Below are 21,840 nucleotides of genomic sequence, written 5' to 3' on the forward strand. Positions count from 1 at the left end.
CATCAACCAGGCTGGCAGGGGAGTGGTTAGGGGCAATCAGGCAGGCAGGCAGGCGAGTGGTTGGGAGCCAGCAGTCCTGGATTGCGAGAGGGATGTCCGACTGCCAGCAGTCAGACACCCCCCAAGGGGTCCCAGATTGGAAAGGGTGCAAGCTGGGCTGAGGGACACCCCCCCCCATTGCACGAATTTTGTGCACCAAGCCTCTAGTCATAATATAAAATAGCAGATCCTAGTAACTTCTTCAAGTTAACTTTCTGTAGAAGTTTACTGAATTCAGTTTGCTCATCCTTGGAAGCTTCACCAAAATTCTCCACAAGATCTGGAACTTCATTATCATCATCTTCTCCAGTAGCAAATGGTGTTTTTCCATCTACAGATTTTGTTGGGCAAAGCTTCGCCAGTCTCCTTAAACTAGTCAGACTATCTGAACCAAGCTGGATAGCATTTCTGTCAGCTGCTTTGTCACAGCATGGCTGTAATGGTGAAAGTGTTTGCTGCCAGAGATGCCTGAACTTTAGGGTTGTTAAAAGTGGATCACTATTTCCTGGAACTTATTTACCTCTCCTATACCAGAGATATTGTTTACCTCTAACTTCTTTAAAGAAAACTGAAGTTTTTATCATCTGCTATAACTGTTCTGTGAACCACTTTCATCTTCTTTCTAGGAGCAGTTCCTTTACCACCAATGCACACTTGTTTCTGCTGTTTGGTGAGCTTCTCCTAGTTCAGTATAGTCTCTTTCATCTTGTTGGAGAGTAAATGGGGTAGCAAGCAGGAGCAGCTGAATGAACAGCTGAAATGAATAAAATCCACCATGAATTGGTGAAGAAGACTCAGCTGGTGAGACATTTGCAGCTGGGAAAAGTAGAGGACACCTGAATAAAAGTAAAATCAAGGATTGGGGCTGAAGGGATCTTCCAGACCTCTGCTGAGCCCAGGGGGTCAGAGGAAAACTGCACGGCACTGAGCCGTGTCCCTTGGGACAAGCACAGCATCTGACTATGGAAAGGAGGTCTGCAGGACTGCTGGTGGCAGGGGATTCTAGATCTGGGTCCACAGTCACGAAAGACTGAGCCCAGAGGAGTAGCCCCTGCACAACTCAACATCTATATCTATCAGTGAGAACAAAAATGGGTAGACAAAAAAACCCTCAAAGGAAACAAAAGGAGGAATCGCCAGAAAAGCAGTTAAGTGAAATGGAGGCATGCAATATATCAGAAAAAGAATTCAGGATAAGGGTCATACAGTTCAGATCTTGAAGGGGGAGAGGGGCTGTTGTCAGAAGTGTTTACATCCAGGGACCCTGCAACCATGGCACCCAGGGACCAGCTACGAACCCAGGAACACTGGATCTCAAACAGCGTGAATATGTGGACTCAGACGAGCCCTGCTCCTCCTCACAGAAAGGTCAGATTTCACATAGATAAAGGTGTGGTTTGTAATCCAGGTTGGAGAGAAGAACGCACGCAGGGGGAGTCTGTACCCACAAAGTCCGCTGCCATTGGGGCCAGCGTGATGGGCAAGTGTGGAAGGGGATCTGCAGGGCTGCTGGCAGAAAGGAACTCTAAAAATAAGCCCATAGCTGGACTGGGCGCAAAAAGGCAGCCTTGGATTTTGCCAGTGTGATGGCTGCTTAGTACCAGGGGGGAGAGGTCGTGTGGAAGAGATTGAGCACAGATCTGGACGGTGGAGGTTGTGAGCTTGCACATTTACTCTGGCTTTTTTTTTCTCTTTAAATTCTTGCTTTTGATTATTAAACCCAATACACAGGATCACCCAATTGGAGGCACTCACAGAGACTGCAGGGGAAAGTTTTTGTGTGGAACCTGGGAATCAGAGCAGAGAGTAACGATCAAGGAACCAGCTCTGGGACAGTCGATTCTCCCAAACCAGTATTAAGTGCAACAGGGAAAACAAAACCTAAATACTGGCTAGAGAGGACTTATAGCCCTGGAGGTCAATCCAGAAACACTGCCACCCGGGGGCTGAATCACAAATTGACTCTTCTGTAAATTCAAATAAAGGCAGTCTGGGAAACAAAGAAATACTGCCTGCTTTAAAATCAGGACTGTGGTTTACAACAAGAGAAGCAATGTATCTCAGGGAACTTCAATACTCTCGTGAATACCTGACAGGAAAAAGGCATGCTAAACAGAAGAGTAGAAGAAGTGACTGATCTTCACTACTGCACATTTTTTTCACCTTTTACTTAAGAAACTATTTTTTTTCTTTTTTTCTCACTTGATTTTACCCTTTTAATTATTATATTTTTATTTTTAATTAGTACTACTACTACTACTGTAACCTTTTTTGAAAGTGTCATTTTATTTTCTCTTTATTTTATTTTGGGATTAATGTTCTGCACTCTATTTTCATTTTTCCTTTAGCATCTTTTTACATTATCTCAACTGTACCTTTATGCCAACACTCCATCCCTCACTTTTACCCTTTTGTTGCCCTGTTCTCTTACTCTATTCCTGCGTTAGATTTTCCCTATTCCTTCTTTTTACCACATGATAAAAAATCATCCTACTTATAAATCTAATTTCCAATCCCCTGCTGCAAGTCCATACACACCTCTCTCTTTGCCTTCTTCACTATCAAAATTGTTTTTAGCTTCCATTTTTTGTTTCATTTTTCCTGTTTTTATTATTTTTTGTTTTGTTTTTTTGTACTATGTTTTATTTTTTTTTAACTTTGTTTAGTTTTGCCTTGCTTTCTCTCTGTCCTATTGTTCTTGTTTGCTGGATTGTTGATTAGGTTGTTTTGGAGGTTTTTTTGCTTGTTTGTGAGATTGTTTCCATTTTTTGTTTTATTTTTCTCTTTATTTTATTGCTTCTGTTTTTCCTCTCCTTGCTTGTTATTAGTTGTTGCTTGTAGTTTGCAATCATCTCTGGATGTTTGTTGTTGGCATTTTGGGGGGATTAGTTGTTCTACTGGAGTTTTCTCCCCATATAAATAGTTCCCCCCCATTCTTTTTAATTCTCTCTCTTCTCTCACTTACTTTTTCTCCTTTTCTCAATATCATTTCTGCACTTTTTTTTCTTTTCTTATCCCAGTGATGGCGAACCTTTTGAGCTCAGTGTATCAGCATTTTGAAAAAACCCTAACTTAACTCTGGTGCCATGTCACATGTAGAATTTTTTGATATTTGCAACCATAGAAAAACAAATACTTATATTTTTGATATTTATTTTATATATTTAAAGGCCATTTCACAAAGAAAAATCAACCAAAAAAATGAGTTAGCATGTCACCTCTGACACGCGTGTCATAGGTTTGCCATCACTGTCTTACCCCCTAATTCTATATTCTAGGGTAGTCACCTTTATTTGGGGTTATTAGTATAGGGAATACAGTTGTATTCAGTGCCCTGTGCATTGTGCCTTGTTGTGTTGTATTTTATGTCTTTAAATCAATGCAGGAGAGAGAGAGTTAAGTAACCAGACACGTGGAGAAAAGAGACCATGGGGAGACAAAGAAACAGCCTGCAAATGAAAGAAAAGGAGGCATCACCATAAAAGAAAGTAAACGAAAAGGAGGCAAGCAATATGTCAGAGAAAGAATTCAGAGAAATGGTCATAAGGTGGCTGAAAAGAATGGAAGACAAATTCAACAATATCTGTAAGAACCAAGAGGAAATGAGGAAGAACCAAGAAGAAATGCAAAATGACATCGCTGCTATAAAGAACTCAATGGAAAGCATCAACAGTAGACTAGAAGAAGCAGAGGACTGCATCAGTGAGCTAGTAAACAGGTAGGAAAACATGCCCAAGCAGAGCAGCATCCAGAAAAAACACTTAAAAAACAGGAGGAGAGCCTAAGGGAACTTTGGGAAAACAGGAAACAAAACAACATCCACATAGTAGGGGTATCAGAAGGAGAGGTAACTGAGGAAGGAATAGAAAACCTGTTTGAAGAAATAATGACAGAAAACTTCCCTGATATAGGAAAGAAAAAACTCACACAAATCCAAGAAGCTCACAGAGTCCCAAACAAAATGAACCCCAAAAGACCGATGCCAAGGCACATTATAATTAAATTGGCAAACACCAATGACAAACTAAAAATCTGATAAGCGGCCAGAGATAGACAGAAAGTTACCTACAAAGAATAGCGACTGATTTCTCAACAGAAACACATCAGGCAAGATGGGAATGGAATGAAATATACGAAGTCATGCAAAGTAAGGGTCTGAATCCAAGAATACTGTACCCAGCAAGGCTATCAATCAAAACTGAGGGTGAAATCAGGAGTTTCACAGACAAATAAGGACTAAGGGAGTTTATTACCACCAAACCAGCAATGCAAGAAATGCTAAAGGGTTGGCTGATAGAAGAAGAAATAGGAAGTGAAGAAGGAACACAGGTGTAAAAATAAAAATGGTGACAAACAAGTATCTCTCAATAATAACTTTAAATGTAAATGGATTAAATGCCCCAATCAAAAGTCATATGGTAGCTGAGGGGGAAACATGACCCATATATCTGCTGTCTACAGGAAACCCACCTCAAAAAAAGGACTCACACAGACTGATGGTGAAGGGATGTAAAAAGATTTTTCAGGTGAATGAAAATGAAAAAAAAAAAGATGGGGTAGTAATACTTATATCGGACAAATTAGATCACAAAGTGAAGAACATAACAAGAGATAAGGAAGGCCACTTCATAATACTAAAGGGAGCAAACCAACAAGAAGAAATGATTCTGGTAAAAATAAATGCACCCAATATAGGAGCACCAAAATACATAAAAAATCTTTTGCATTATATCAAGTGAGAGATTGCTAGCAATACAGTCATAGTAGTGGACTTTAATACCACACTATCACCATTGGACAAATTCTCTAAACAAAAAAATCAGCAAAGAAACATCAATGCTAAATGATGCACTAGGTCAGATGGAATTAATTGACATCTTCAGAACATTTCACCCCAAAGCCACAAAATATACATTCTTCTCAAGTGCACATGGCTCATTTTCAAAGATAGACCATATATTGGGTCACAGGAAAAGTCTCTTCAAATTCAAGAAGATTGAAATCATATCAAGCACCATCTCAGACCACAATGGCATAAAACTAGAAATCAACTCCAATAAAAACAATAAAAAAACAATTACCTGGAGGCTAAATAGCATGCCATTAAACAATGACTGACTTACCAGAGAGATCAAAGAAGAAATAAAATATAATGGCAAAAAACGACAATAAAGATACAGCAATCCAAAATCTATGGGACACAGTGAAAGCAGTCTTGAGGGGGAAGTTCATAGCTCTACAAGACTACCACAAAAAAACAAGAAACAATGGTCATATATTACCTAACCCTACAACTCAAAGAGTTAGAAAGAGAGCAACAAAAAAAGCCAAACATAAGCAGAAGGAAGGAAATAATAAAGATCAGAGCAGAGATAAATTACATAGAGACCAAAAAAAAACAATACAAAAGATCAACAAAACCAAGAGCTGGTTCTTTGAAAGGACAAACAAGATTGATGAACCTCTAGCCAGGCTCTCCAAGAAGCAAAGAGAGAGGACCCAAATAAACAAAACCAGAAATGAAAGAGGTGAAATAACAACCGATCCCACCGAAATACAAACAATTATAAACAAATACTATGAACATCTCTATTGCAACAAAAAGGAAAAACTAGACGAAATGGACATATTCTTAGAAAAATACAATCTGCCAAAACTCAACCAAGAAGAATCAAAAACCTGAATAGGCCAATAACTACCGAAGACATTGAAACAGCAATCAAAACTCCTCCAACAAACAAAAGCCCTGGTCCAAAAGGCATTACAGGGGAGTTCTACCAAGCATCCAAAGAAGAACTTAAACCTATCCTACTCAGACTATTCCAAAAAATTCAAGAGGAAGGAAAACTTCCAAGCTCTTTCTATGAAGCCAGCATTACCCTAATTCCAAAACCAGATAAAGACACCACAATAAAAGAGAACTACAGGCCAATATCTTTGATGAACATAGATGCTAAAATCCTCAACAAAATTCTAGCAAATCAGATTCAGCAATACATTAGAAAAATCATACACCATGATCAAGTGGGATTTATTCCAGGAATGCAAGGACGGTACAATATCCACAAATCAATAAATGTGATATATCACATAAACAAACTGAGAGACAAAAATCACATAACCATATCAATTGATGAAGAGAAAGCATTTGACAAAATCCAACACCCTTTCTTGATAAAAATCCTCAGCAAATTGGGAATAGAGGGATCATACCTCAACATAATAAAAGCCCTATATGAAAAACCTACAACTAACATCACATTCAATGGGCAAAAACTAAATCCATTTCCCCTAAGAGCAGGAACAAGACAAGGATGCCCACTATCACCACTCCTGTTTGACATAGTACTAGAAGTATTAGCCATAGCAATCAGATAAGAGGAAGAAATTAAAGGCATCCAAATTGGAAAAGAAGAAGTAAAACAATCCTTATTTGCAGATGACCTGATACTATACATAGAAAACCCCAAAGACTCCATCAAAAAACTACTAGACCTAATAAATGAATTTGGCAATGTAGCAGGATACAAAATTAATGCCTAGAAATCTATGGCCTTTTTATACACCAATAATGAACTCACAGAAAGAGAAATAAGGAAACATCTGAAATCTCCAACCAGATCTAGACTAACTGATGCACACTTGCATAACTTGTTACGACTAGCAGTGACAAATATGGAACTGGACATTGACCATCTCGTTAGCCAAAAGCAGGCCCATAGTTCCCATTGAAATACTGGTGTCTGTTCCCATTTTACAAACAAGTAAACCAATGTGCAGAGAGGTTACACAGTTTGCCCAAAAAGACACAGAGGGTGGAGAGAGAACCAAGATGGCGTCATAGGTTAACTCTGGAGTTTGCTGCCTTGAACAACTACTTCAAAAGTGAAACTAGCCGAGGCCGGTTTGGCTCAGTGGATAGAGCGTCGGCCTGCGGGCTGAAGGGTCCCGGGTTCGATTCCGGTCAAGGGCATGTACCTGGGTTGCGGGCACATCCTCAGTGGGGGGTGTGCAGGAGGCAGCTCATCGATGTTTCTGACTCTCTGTCTCTCTCCCTTTCTCTCTGTAAAAAATCAATAAAATATATTTAAAAAAAAAAAAAAAAAAGTGAAACTAAAAGACGGAACAGACATCACCCAGAACCACAGGAACGCTGGCTGAGTGGAAGTCCTACAACTAGGAGGAAAGAGAAACACATACAGACACTCAGAGGAGGCGCAGTGCTGAAGTCAAATTCTGAGGTGTGGAGTGCGCGGAGAGGGATGGAGGCGGAGGGCGCGGTTGGCATTTTCAATCGGGAGGGAGTCGCAGACTCTGAGCTCCAGATATAGGCGAGTATTTAGGGACCCAGACTCAAACGGGAGTAGCAGGACTGTCTGGCTTCGGTCAGAGCAAGTGCAGCTTTCTCTCCGAGGTTTGCAGCAGGTGCGGGGACTCAGAGAGGGAAAGCCCCTGGGTAAAGGACTGAGAGCCGCCATAACTGCTCTCTCCGGCCCACCCTGTTGATCCTGTGCGACCCGCCCTGCCCAAGCCCTGCACAGAGGCATTTGCCGGATAGCCTCAGGCAAAGGCTAGATTAGCACCTCCCTAGAGGACAGAAGTTCTCTCACTGCAGACACAGCTGATTCTCATAGCCACTTGGCCTGGAGGTCAAACCCTCCCTGGTATTAGCTACAACAATCAAAGTTTAACTATAAGACTGTGCACAAAGACCACTAGGGGGTGCACCAAGGAAGCATAACAAAATGCGGAGACAAAGAAACAGGACAAAATTGTCAATGGAAGATATAGAGTTCAGAACCACACTTTTAAGGTCTCTCAAGAACTGTTTAGAAGCCGCCGATAAACTTAATGAGATCTACAAGAAAACTAATGAGACCCTCGATCTTATATTGGGGAACCAACTAGAAATTAAGCATACACGGACTGAAATAACGAATATTATACAGACTCCCGACAGCAGACCAGAGGAGCGCAAGAATCAAGTCAATGATTTGAAATGCGAGGAAGCAAAAAACACCCAATCGGAAAAGCAAAATGAAAAAAGAATCCAAAAATGCGAGGATAGTGTAAGGAGCCTCTGGGACAGCTTCAAGCGTACCAACATCAGAATTATAGGGGTGCCAGAAGATGAGAGAGAGCAAGATATTGAAAACCTATTTGAAGAAATAATGACAGAAAACTTCCCTCACCTGGTGAAAGAAATGGACTTATAGGTCCAAGAAGCTCGGAGAACCCCAAACAAAAGGAATCCAAAGAGGACCACACCAAGACACATCATAATTAAAATGCCAAGAGCAAAAGATTAAGAGAGAATCTTAAAAACAGCAAGAGAAAGAAACTCAGTTACCTACAAGGGAATACCCATACGACTGTCAGCTGATTTCTCAACAGAAACTTTGCAGGCCAGAAGGGAGTGGCAAGAAATATTCAAAATGATGAATACCAAGAACCTACAACCAAGATTACTTTATCCAGCAAAGCTATCATTCAGAATTGATGGTCAAATAAAGAGCTTCACAGATAAGGAAAAGCTAAAGGAGTTCATCACCACCAAACCAGGATTATATGAAATGCTGAAAGGTATCCTTTAAGAAGAGGAAGAGGAAGAAAAAGGTAAAGATACAAATTATGAACAACAAATATGCATCTATCAACAAGTGAATCTAATAATCAAGTGAATCAATAATCTGATGAACAGAATTAACTGGTGATTATAATAGAATCAGGGATATAGAAAGGGAATGGACTGACTATTCTTGGGGGGAAAGGGGTGTGGGAGATGGGGGAAGAGACTGGACAAAAATCGTGCACCTATGGATGAGGACAGTGGGTGGGGAGTGAGGGCGGAGGGTGGGGCGGGAACTGGGAGGAGGGGAGTTATGGGGGGGAAAAAAGAGGAACAAATGTAATAATCTGAACAATAAAGATTTAATTAAAAAAATAAAATGTCTTCTATATCATTCAAAAAAAAAGAGAGAGGAAAAAAAGAGAGAAATATAAAAAAAATCCCATTTACCATTGCACCAATAAAAACTAAGATACCTAGCAATAAACTTAACCCAGGATGTAAAAGACCTGTACTCCGAAAACTACAGGACATTGAAAAAAGAGATAGAGGAAGACATAAACAAATGGAAGAACATCTCTTGTTCATGGATTGATAGAATCAACATCATCAAAATGTCCATACTACCTAAAGCAATCTATAGATTCCATGCACTCCCCATTAAAATACCAATGGCGTATTTCACAGACTTAGAATGACCTCTCCAAAAATTCATCTAGAATATAAAAAGACTTCGAATCGCTGCAGCAATCCTGAGAGAGAAGAGCAAAGTAAGAGGGATCTCAATACCAGATATCAAGCTGTATTACAAAGCAACTGTTCTCAAAACTGCCTGGTACTGGCACAAGAACAGATATATAGATCAATGGAATAGAATAGAGAACCCAGAAATTGACCCAAACCACTGTGCTCAATTAATATTTGACAAAAAAGACAAGAGCATACAATGGAGTCAAGACAGTCTCTTTAAGAAATGGTGTTAGGAAAATTGGACAGATACATGCAAAAAGATGAAACTAGACCACCAACTCACACCATACACAAAAATAAACTCAAAATGGATAAAGGATCTAAATATAAGATGGGAAACCATAAAAATACTAGAGGAATCCATAGGCAGCAAAATCTTAGACATACGCTGAAGCAATTTCTTCACCGATACCCCTCCTAGGGCAATGGAAACTAAAGAGAAAATAAACAAATCGGACTACATCAAAATAAAAAACTTCTGCACAGCAAAAGAAATCATCAACAAAACAACAAGAAAGCCCACTGCATGGGAGAACATATTTGCCAATGTTATCACTGATAAGGTTTTAATCTCCGACATTTACAGGGAACTCATACAACATAACAAAAATTAGATAAACAACCCAATCAAAAAATGGGCAAGGAACCTATGTAGATACTTTTTGAAAGAAGACATCAGGAAAGCCAAGAGACATATGAAAACACTAGAGTCCCCATGCACAAAAATTTGTGCACTTGGGGGGCGGGGGGGGGCGTCCCTCAGCCTGGCCTGTGCCCTCTCACAGTCTGGGACCCTTCGGGCATTGACCATCTACTGGCTTAGGCTCGCTCCCCAGGGGATTGTGCCTAAGCTGGCAATCAGACATTCCTCTGGCAGCCTGGGAGCCCTGGGGATGTCCACTTGCCAGTGGGGAGCAGGCCAAAGCAGCAGTATGACATCCTTAGTGCTGCTGAGGAGGCGGGAGAGGCTCCCGCCACCACTGCTGTACTGGCAGCCGGCAGCCTAGCTTGTGGCTGAGCAGAGCTCCCCCTGTGAGAGCACACTGACCACCAGGGGGCAGCTCCTGCATTGAGCGTCTGTCCCCTGGTGGTCAGTATATGTCATAGTGACCAGTCATTCCCAGTGGTTTTGCTATTAGGGTCAGTTTGCCTTAGTACTAGAAGTTTGACATAGTACTAGAAGTATTAGCCATAGCAATCAGATAAGAGGAAGAAATTAAAGGCATCCAAATTGGAAAAGAAGAAGTAAAACAATTCTTATTTGCAGATGACCTGATACTATACATAGAAAACCCCAAAGACTCCATCAAAAAACTACTAGACCTAATAAATGAATTTGGCAATGTAGCAGGATACAAAATTAATGCCCAGAAATCTAGTACTATTACAGGGAACTCATACAACATAACAAAAATTAGATAAACAACCCAATCAGTTTGTCAGTTTTCCTATTACCCTTTTATTACATAGGATAGAGGCCTGGTGCATGGGTGGGGGCTGGCTGGTTTGCCCTGAAGGGTGTCTCAGATCAGGGTACAGGTCCCGCTGGGGTGTCTGGCCAGTCTGGGTGAGGGGCTGAGGGAAATTTTCAGACTGTGCACACCCCCTTCAGGTTGGGGGTCCCAGTGGGGTGCCTGGCCAGCCTGGGTGAGGGGCTGATGGCTGTTTTCAGCTGGTCACACCCCCTTCAGGTTGGGGGTCCCCACTGGGGTGCCTGGGCAGCCTGGGTGAGGAGCTTATGGCTGTTTGCAGGCTGGTCAAGCCCCACCCAGTGGGGACCCTCACCCCATGGAGGTTTGGCCAGCCTGGGTGAGGGGCTGATGGCTGTTTTCAGGCTGGCCACACCCCCTTTAGGGTGGGGGGTCCCCACTGGGGTGCCTGGCTAGTCTGGGTGAGGGGTTGATGGCCATTTTCAGGCTAGCCAAGCCCCCGCAGCAACAGAAGCTCCAAGCCTCTCCTTTTTTTCTTATTTTTTTTAATTCTGGGATTTATTTACCTTCTATAATTGAAACTTTGTAGCCTTGAGAGCAGCTCAGAGCTGGCCAGGGCGGGCAGGAGGGAAGCTTGGCTTCCTCCATTGCCAGAGGCAACCCAGCCTCCTACTCGCTCCAGCTCTGTGGCCAAGGCCCTGATGAAAGCAGGTATCTGGGGTTTATTTACCTTCTATAATTGAAACTTTGTTGCTTTGAGTGGAGCTCAGAGCTGGGCTGCAGAAGGCGGGAAGTTTGGCTTCCTCTATCATTGGGGCAACCAAGCTTCCTGCTTGCTCCAGCTCCATGGCTGCCTGCTGCTATCTTGGTTGTGTTAATTTGCATATGGTTGCTCTGATTGGCTGGTGGGCATGGCTTAAGGCATAGCAAAGGTAAGGTCAATTTGCATGTTTGTCTTTTATTAGTGTAGATGCTCAAAGTCACTAATCATCTGAGAGATGCAAATCAAATCGACCATGAGGCACCATCTCACACCTCTCGGAATGGCTATCATCAACAAATCAACAAATAACAACTGCTGGCGAGGAGGCAGAGGAAAAGGAACCCTCTGCACTGCTGGTGGGCATGCAGACTGGTGCACCCACTGTGGAGAACAGTATGGAGTTTCCTCAAAAAACTAAAAATGGAACTCCCATTTGACCCAGTGATCCAACTTCTAGGTTTATATACCAAGAAACTAGAAACACCAATCAGAAAGGATATATGCACCTCCATGTTCATAGCAGCACAATTTACAATAGCTAAGATTTGGAAACATCCTAAGTGCCCATCAGCAGATGAGTGGATTAAAAAACTGTGGTACATCTACACAATGGAATACTACGCTGCTGTAAAAATGAAGGAATTCTTACCATTTGCAACAGCATGGATGGAACTGGACTGCATTATGCTAATTGAACTAAGCCAGTCAGAGAAAGATAAATATCACATGATATCACTCATTTATGGAATGTAATGAACAACATAAATTGATGAACAAAAACAGATCCAGATACAGAGACACATTGATCAGACAGTCAAACCTCAGAGGGAAGGTAGGGGAGGGTGGGGGTAAGGGGGAGAGATCAACCAAAGGACTTGTATGCATGCATATAAGCCTAACCAATGGACACAGACAACAGGGAGGTAAGGGCATGAGTTGGAGGGTTGGGGTGGTATGGGGGGATAAGGAAGCATATGTAATACCTTAATCAATAAAGAAAGAAAAGAAAAAAGAACTCTTTTCAAACTCACTGCTATATTCAGTTATAATATATATTTCTTATGTGATGATTCTCGCTGTTGATTACAGTTTGTTGATTATTTCCATTTGGCACTTTTGTTTAATTAGTCTTAGTATAATTCATTCTTTTCATATTTTCAATTGTTCTTTTTCTTCAATATTTTCTGGCTGTCTATTTTTCATAAAATTTCATTTTAGTCTTACATTCCACTTGAGTTCTCCACTAATGTTTCTTTAGCAATTGATCTTGGGCCTCTCAGATTTTTTACACATGGTACAGCTATGTTTCCACTTCCTAACATGTTTAAACCTTTTATTAAGTAAAATGTAACAGGGCACATGATGTTTGTAAATATGTTTACATATTATATTAAATTCAAACTTGCTGTCATTTTATGCGTTGTATTAAGTTCAAAATTGCTGTCATTTTTCTCATTACATATTATAGGAACTCTAAGCCCAATTCCAAAAATGATCAAGTAAATAAACCTCCAGAAAACCTCACAATTACTGTGAACAGTTACTACCTACATGTCATTTCTCAGTGTCAATGTTTTAAAATTAATGTGTAATTTGGGAAGGATCATTGGATACTTTACATAAATTTCTTCCCCAGATGAACCTTGGGGAAATATATCTAAGTATTTTATAGATATAGATGTATTTCAAAAATTGCAAGGACTGGTCTATGGCTGGGTGCTCCAGTGGGAGTGGAAAGGAGCTTGGGCTAGATAAATATAGGCAAAACTTTAGAGGACTTCTAATGCTAACCTAGGGAGTTTATACTTTATCCCTTTTTATAAGCAATAAGGTCTACTGAAAACACCTGTAATTTTCACTGAATGCTTACTTTGTGCCAGAGTAAGTTATGTATGTTAAGTGCATTGTTTAATTTATTCCACATAATTGTTGTATAGGTGTTATAATTATTTCCGTTTTACAGATGAAACCAATTAATAGAGGTTAAGCATCCTAGTTCAAGGAAACAGCTACTCAGTGATGGGGCAGAAATTCAAAATTGGCTCTGACTCAAAATCCCATTCTCTAAACCAGAAGGAAGTGAGAGCAGGAGATTTATGGTTCACAAAGATCATTCTGGTAAAAGTATGAGAACAGATTGCAGGGAGACAAGTCTAAAGGCAAGGAGACCATTGAGGATGCTGTTGTAGTAGTCAAGAACTGTTAGGCCCTATTAAGTGGATTATCCTTTGACCTAGGAGTTATGCAGACGAGTGACATGGGCAGAGAAGTTATTTAAAACATTCCTCTGGAAGCCCACGTGAAAGATGGATTGGAGTGGAGTAGTAAAGACTAAACAATATGTTGAGATTGTTGGGACTGTCACTTTCTACCACAGAGGTGCCTGTCAAGGGGGCAAGAGAAGGTCCTAAGTCCTATGGCCTCTTCTGATCGAAAAGCATCCTATACCTCTCCCCACCTCACTCCTACTTTGACGAAGTTCCATCCAGGCTCCAAGAAGGAGAGGCCTTTGCGCACTTTAATAGGAGAAGGACTGAGTTCCTACAGACGCGCCAGCGGTGGATGGGGCGCATGCGCGTGGTTGCTAGGCAACGACAGTCAGGGCGCCGCGGCTCTAAAGGCGCTGGGCTGTGTGTAGGCAGCGGCGCCAGAGGAGGAGGAGCACGAGGATGCAGCTGTGACAGCGGACCCAGAGGGAGCCACCGCTGCTCTGTGGCCGCGGGGGCTGAGGGACTGGAATCAAGCCTGGGGGTCGCGTCGCTGAGGGGAGCGGGGGCGGCGGTCCCGCCCGAGCTTGGGCCTAGTACTCCGGGAGGGTCCGGGCCACTGGGCGAGGGCCTCCCCTCTTTGCCTCCCCTCACCCTTCCACGTCGATGGTGGTGAAGTTGGCGGCGCTAGGGAGCGCAAGGCACCAGACTGCCTCCCTTGCACCCAGCTCTTCTTGGTGGGCTTCTCTGGCCCGCACTCACGGACATCTGCGCTACCGCCTCCTCTCGCCCGCTAAGACCACCCCTGGCGGCGGGCGGGGGAGGTGCTCCCCTGCGGGGGCTGAGTCCAGGAGGGCCACGACGGGGACCATAGGAGAGTAGGGGTGAGTAGTGGCACTGCACTCGCTCGGTGCTGGAGTACGTTTCTGACCTTCGGGGCCCTGGGAGGCTACCAAAGCGCTGCTTTTTCCTGCAGAAGCTTCTGACGCCTCTCCTGCATCTGTTCGGGGCTCCCTATTACCTTTGAGGTAGTTTTCCTTCTCAAAACCACCGGTCTCTGGTCTCAACCCTGGCGTCCAGGAATGCGGGGTCGGTGTTTAAGGCCTGGCTCTGTTTCTTATATGCCATAGATGCTGTTAATTCTGTGTACAATCCTGTAGCCTGGCCCCTGAATTGGGGAAAGATTTTCCCAGTGCCGAGCTCACTCACACCTTTTTCCTCGCTCTCGCTCTCTGGAGGCTCAGTCTGACCAGAGGCTTCTCAAGAGTGGATTCTCAGGTTGCTGTTGCTCCATATCTCCAGGCTTGAACTGGCAGCTGGTGTGGCCCCTTAGTTTCAGGTTTCTTGCTATTTGTGTACCAAGAGCTTCTGAAAGTCGTGTGCCTGGCTTTTTTCTGACTCCTGACAGATAAGAATTAGGAAAACAGTACTTAAATAATGATGATGATAATAATACAAATAAAACAAACCAGCAAAACACTCCACTCCACTTGACTTCCAAATTGACATCAAACTTGAAGTAGACAAAGAGTAGCTGATTGGTAACAGGGGAAACAGATTTTATGAACTAACTACTCTTCATCCAGAATGACACATCTTTTAAAATAAATATAATGAAACATGAAATGTTCCTAATAAAAGCGAGGATATGTTATGATCTACCTGTTCTTTCTGGGGTAGCCGGCAGTTGAGAATAGTTACTCAAAAAAAAAAAAAATGGCATGAGGGACCTGAAGTGATATTTTGGATAGGGTAATTAGATGAAAATCTAAAGTTGTAAGGCACTTTTTAAAAATTAGCGATATTATCTTTGAGGAGTGAAATTGTTTCAATAAAGAAAATGGTTGAAAAACTTACAATTAACAGTTGACCCCTCTTTAGAAGTTGACTGAATTTAGATTAATTAGTAATTTTGATTGTAAGGTACTTCTGTGAACAGACAATGAAGGATGGGTTCCTTATTTTATTTGACTTCCCTTCGTGCTGGTTTATAAGCCATTTTAGTTTTCTTTTATTGAAAAGGAAAGAAGTGCAGTAACGGAAAAGCTAAATTTAGTTTTAGGTAAATGCTTTTAAACTAAAGATCTTTAAAAAGGATATCGATGTCATTTGTGATCAGATAATTTTACCTAGTGAATAAGTCAAGACCAACAATTCCCTGATTGCTTTGGGTAAAATGTTTTATTTTGACAATTTTCATAATGTTTGAGGTTCTCTTTGGTATGGTTTAAAGCACCATGTAATTCTGGTATCACTGCATAATAATCTTGGACTTCAGCAGGTATTGTTTTGTGAACTGGCAAATTGACATGATCCTAGTTGCTAGATTTCCAAAGTTAAAGATTTTTTTGTTTTGTTTAGGAAAAGCTGCTGATGAATTCAAGTCTGAATTATCCTATATAATAAAAGGCTAATATGCAAATTGTCACGTTGACTGGAAGTTCGACCAGGGGGCGGGGCCGGCTGCCCAACCTCCTGTGTCCTCTCTCCTCTGGCGGCCCGTCTGGGCAGGCTGGCCGGATCCCACCTGTGCACGAATTCATGCACCGGGCCTCTAATATGAAATAACGATGTACCATTTGGGTCCTTGCTGTTCATTTTAACATACTTTTAGAACCAAGAAGTAATTTGGATCCAAGTTAGAATTCTGTTGTAATGAGTATGGCTATGAAGGCGCATTTACTTAGAGTGTCATAACCACATTATAAGATAATATTAATAGTTATATTTGCAAGTGCAATCAAGGCACTTGACCAGTAAACTCTGGGATGAGTTAGTCTTTTAAAAAAAAAATTGATTTCAACATGTTTGTATCTTCTATCTTCTCCAAGTGCCCATTAATATATTTGGTACTATGGAGAATAGAACAGATACAAGTCCCCAGAGTTAAATTGCTTACCCATTGGAGAAAGAAAATGCATATATAAGACATCATGGTCAATGATTGGAACAGAGTTGTACAGAATTAGAACTAAAATAATTAAGAGTAAAATATCTTTGAAGGCTGTTGGTTGTTTGGAAAGTCTTTATAGAGAAAGTCAGACTTGATTCAGTTTTTGATAGAAGTTTAGTCTTTGTTGGAAGAGGGGAGTTTAGCGTGGTATGAACTAAGGAATTTGATTTTCTAATCTTTGTGAATATTACTCTCCTGGATAAACCTAAAGGGGAGGGGAATGTCAGTGACAATGAATTCCTTATATAATTAGTGGGCATAGATTTTTTATGATAAATTACATATTAAACTAAAAAATTTAATATAAATAACTTTTCAAATGTACATATTATAGAAGTCAGATTTAAAATAATCATCTTATTTCCTGAGGCAGATGAAAATATTTTCTAAGCAGATATAAAGTATTAAGTTCATACATTTTTATAACATGTTCATTTTTTTCAGTTTCCTAAGACAGTTATAATCTGTTTTGTACAGTTATAATCTAAGTTTATTATTACAACTTTAGATTATTAATATGCTTCAACGAGTACCTCTTGATAAAGTAAATTAGGGATATCCTTTGAGCAACATGAATTTTGGTCCATTAAAGTATATAACTTAGTTTTAGTACTACTAATTAGTCCTACTATTTTTATTATTTTCTGAAAATAAAGGGAGTATATCAGAGTCCTGCACATTGATGTCTGTCAAAATTTTAGTAATGTCATTAATAATGCATGTGTTAATAATTGGCAACTAACATTCATGTTTAATCTGTAATTACAAACCTCTGCAAAACTTATTTAACTGCTTTTCCAATAAATTTTTGTTGTGTTGAGAATTAGTTACATGACCAATAGTTTTCTGGGTTTTAGTCAAAAATTGTAAGTTGATGTTTGTGTATATCTATCTATCTATCTATCTATCTATCTATCTATCTATCTAAAGTGTGTGTGTGTGTGTGTGTGTGTGTGTGTATATATATATATATATAACACACTATAATTATTACATCAAAAGAGAGTTGTGCCACCAACAGAAATTCACATATTACAATTAAAAATATAAAGAGCCCTGACCAGTTTGGCTCAGTGGATAGAGTGTTGGCCTGCGGACTGAAGGGCCCCAGGTTCGATTCCAGTCAAGGGCACCAGTAAATAAAAATTATTAAAAAATATATAAAGAAATATTGATTTAATTCACAGATTTACTCTAAGATACAATATGCCCAGACTTGACATTTTTGAGGGTTCTATACACCATCTTATACCTTTCATTGGTATCTTTTGCTGCCAGTAATACTCTTCTCTGATTATAGTTATTACTAATAAACTTTAATTTGAAGTAGCTAATAGTTTCAACAAATATAATTCTTGTTTTAAGCATCCTCTACTTAGGACATAAGCTATGAGTTATATAAAGTAGTTACTATTTAGAAAAAGAATAGTCCACGCAGATACAGTCAATGAATATTTTATCATTGCTGGACATTTACCAACTAACAGAAAGCAAAATATTTTCAGAGAGCATTGGGGTTAATCTTCTTTACTAAGCAAGTATTGCACATTTGTGTTCTTATTTAGCTGCTTATGCTGGTATCAAAAGGGAAGATTTTTTGAAAGAGCATTGGTGAATTCAAATAATGGGCAAACTGCTGAGAAAATTAAAAGTAACATGTCAACTTCTGAGTACTATGATGGTTTAAGGCAGGTACACACAATAGGTAAATTGATAAATTTCAGTGGTGGCAGCATGTGAAATAAAGTAAGGGATTGTCTGTTTCTGTTACTATATAGTAGATAACTCTAAATATTTTTACCGTATTACTGAGTCTAGAGGTAGAGCAACTTTACACTGAATACCGACGATGTATCTATAAGTTGTAATTTTCTTTAAATATGTAGTTTTAAATGTGTTATCATATTCTTAAGGATCATCTTTATTATGTCAATGAATTGAAAACTTTCCAGCTGAGCACATCTCTAAATTTTATTATGGAAGCTTATGGGGAAAATGGCTTTCATCTAACAATTCTTTTTGGAGTGTATTTTCCTAAAACATAACCTTTTACATTAAGTGAAAAATACCCACAGCCTATTCAATGTAGGAATAAAAGTAGAGAGGAGAATTCCTTAAAGTTTAATACCTACAAACAAAATAAAACAAAACCTTCATATATAAGTTGTAAACTAATATTCATAAGAAGTTTCAAACACAATTATCATTCTCTTAATGTCATCTTATACTATGAATTGTTAACTTTCTTTGGACTGTTGGCACCCAAAAGTTTCCCCGTGATCTGATTCATTCTCATTTTCCTAGCTAGAGGCCTGGTGCACAAAATTTGTGCATGGGTAGGGTCCCTAGGCCTGGCTGGCAATCAGGGTTTATTGGGGCCTTCCGGCTGCTGGCCGGGGCCTTCCTTTCCCAGCTGCCGGCCAGGGCCTTTCATCATTCCGCACTACCCCCTGGTGGTCAGTGCATGTCATAGTGAGCAATCAAACTCCCAGTCTCCCGGTCGAACTCCCGAGGGGACACTTTGCATATTAGCCTTTTATATATATAGATGACAGATGTACCTCAGGGATTTGCTGGTGAGATTTTGTTCTTGAAATAGAAACTTGTTGTAGCCATTTTTAAAATGCAATAGATATTAACTGAAAAGTTGAAATTGAATTTTGACATGATTAATGATGAAGAAAATGCACATTTTCTGACAATCTTCCTAAAACCATTATACATTAAGTATTAATATCTATAACCTTTCACAGCCTAGAATTACATAGCTCTTTATTATTATATTCACTTTCTATATCTCATTTCCACTTCTCCTAAGCACTGTGAATATTGGTTTGTTCTTACTGTCACTTCTGAACTACTTTTTGTGGCCCCTAAATGAGTTTTACAAAATAGGTTTATATTTTTAAAAAGTTATTCAGGAAAGATTTTCCATTATAGTCTAAAAATCTGGATCCATGTAAAATAAACTGCATTTGAAACAGGGTGATTTGACTGGAAGTACTAGTAAGAAGAAGACTAGTTCAAGTTCTGTGTCTAATTCAGGCAGTTTTTGAATCACTGGATTTTCACTTCAAAAACAATTATTTTCTTTATTGTATGAAATATAATGTCAGAAGTTGGGTACTTTTAGTATAAAAGTAGGAATCATTTCATTTAGAGCAATTCAGAGTTCTTCATTACTTTTTACCATATAAACGTTATATATTTATACCTAGTTTTTGCATTTTAGAATAAAAAAGGTGTATCTTCTCTCTTTTTCCATTCTGCCTTATTGCTGTACTTCATTTTTATACATCTTTCATCTGACGAATTCAAAGCATTCTTTTTACCTTCTGTGACATTTCTTATCATCCACTTGGAACAACATTTACTTATCTTCCAAATTGAAAACTAGTTGACATATGAGTGTGATGTATGTAGTAAGTTTGATTCCACAGGTTATACATAAGGCAGTTTCATATTACTTATTAGTTGTTCCTTGTCCTTTGAAGAGCCGGGCATGTATTATATGCTAATTCATTTAACTGTTCTTGTTGAGTTTTAGTTTAATCTTTGTGCACACAGATGCTTTTCTTGTTTCTCTTCCTGTGTACTGTCAAGGCTATTCTTTTTTTTTCTTTTTTAATGTACTCAACTTCATGAGTCTTTTTAAAAAATACATATTTTATTGATTTTTTTTACAGAGAGGAAGGGAGAGGGATAGAGAGTTAGAAACATTGATGAGAGACAAACATCAATCAGCTGCCTCCTGCACACCCCCTGCTGGGGATGTGCCCACAACCAAGGTACATGCCCTTGACCGGAATCGAACCTGGGACCCTTCAGTCCACAGGCCGACACTTTATCCACTGAGCCAAACCTGTTAGGACAAGGCTATTCTTTTTTTTTTTTAATCTTTAATTTCTTTATTGGTTAAGGTATTACAAATGTGTCCTCATCCCCCCATTAACCTCCAACTCCCCCCCACACACACTCATGCTCTCATCCCCCTGTTGTCCTTGTCCATTGGTTTGGCTTATATGCATGCATACAAGTCCTTTAGTTGATCTCTTCCCCTTACCCCCACCCTCCCCTACTTTCCCTCTGGGGATTGATAGTCTGATCTCTGTTTCTCTGTCTTTGGATCTGTCCCTGTTCATCAGTCTATGTTGTTCTCTATATTCCACAAATGAGTGAGATCATGTGGTATTTATCTTTCTCTGACTGGCTTATTTCACTTAGCATAATGCTCTCCAATTCCATCCATGCTGTTGCAAATGGCAAGAGTTCCTTCTTTTTTACCGCAGTGTAGCATTACATTGTGTAGATGTACCACAGTTTTTTAATCCACTCATCTGCTGTTGGGCACTTAGGCTGTTTCCAAATCTTAGCTATGGTGAATTGTGCTGCTATGAACATAGGGATGCATATATCCTTTCTGATTGGTGTTTCTGGCTTCTTGGGATATATTTCTAGAAGTGGGATCACTTGGTCGAATGGGAAAGGCTATTCTTAACTGGGTTGTTTTGTTGCAGAAATTACCAGGCCACTGGAGTACACACAACCAGGCACTTGGAAGATTCAGAAAAAAATATTTTATTGCAGGAGCACCGATGCGTGGCTCAGGGGAATCAGATCCCAAAGCTGAGCAGCCCAATGCAGTGGGGGTCTGTTTATGTAACCCTAAGTTTCTTTGTCTGCTTTTTGTGGGCTTTTGCAGCCCCTAGGATGGTTGTAAGGGGGAAGGGAGATTATGATCAAGGACTGGCTGGCTCCAGAAGTTAATCTCCTATGGGGGCTTTTATGGCACATGCAAGATCAGCATTCAGGGAAACAGGTTGGGGCTTAATTATAGGCTAGCAAGCATATGCATCAGAATGCAGGTTTGGGTGTGGGGGGAGGGGTGGGCAGTGTTGGCCTGGACTAGCCCAAATTGCCTTCACAGATTTTGCTCATCAGTATTACTGCCAAATTGGTATGGATACCTGTAATGCCATAAAAGAAGAGAAAAGGTAGGGGTATAAGGAAAAAATAGGTGTTAGATTTTATTTCAATTTTTTCTAAATTTACAATAACTTTGGTAGAATAGTTCTAAAATGGTTGAAGTTTTTGACTTTAGAATATTTTTTATGAACTGCAGTTTTCAT

The 21,840-nt window shown here is 40.1% G+C and overlaps 1 protein-coding gene and 1 pseudogene across 2 annotated transcripts in view; one reads left to right on the forward strand and one right to left on the reverse strand.

Moving 5' to 3' along the window:
* Window positions 1-203: 203 nt before the first annotated feature.
* Window positions 204-744, reverse strand: LOC308511673 (transcription factor BTF3-like; annotated as a pseudogene). Its single transcript has one exon. The product of its transcript is annotated as a transcription factor BTF3-like (transcript).
* Window positions 745-14,200: 13,456 nt separating this feature from the next.
* The window catches only part of ZC3H12B (zinc finger CCCH-type containing 12B), a gene marked incomplete at its 3' end in the record, with an annotated part of 438,369 nt that continues 430,729 nt past the window's right edge, over window positions 14,201-21,840 (forward strand). The window contains exon 1 of the mRNA XM_081080808.1: window positions 14,201-14,642. The remainder of the gene's footprint in view (window positions 14,643-21,840) is intronic.

Source organism: Myotis nattereri (genome assembly GCF_964212035.1).
Source record: "Myotis nattereri genome assembly, chromosome: X".
In the NCBI taxonomy this organism is placed as follows: Eukaryota; Metazoa; Chordata; class Mammalia; order Chiroptera; family Vespertilionidae; genus Myotis; species Myotis nattereri.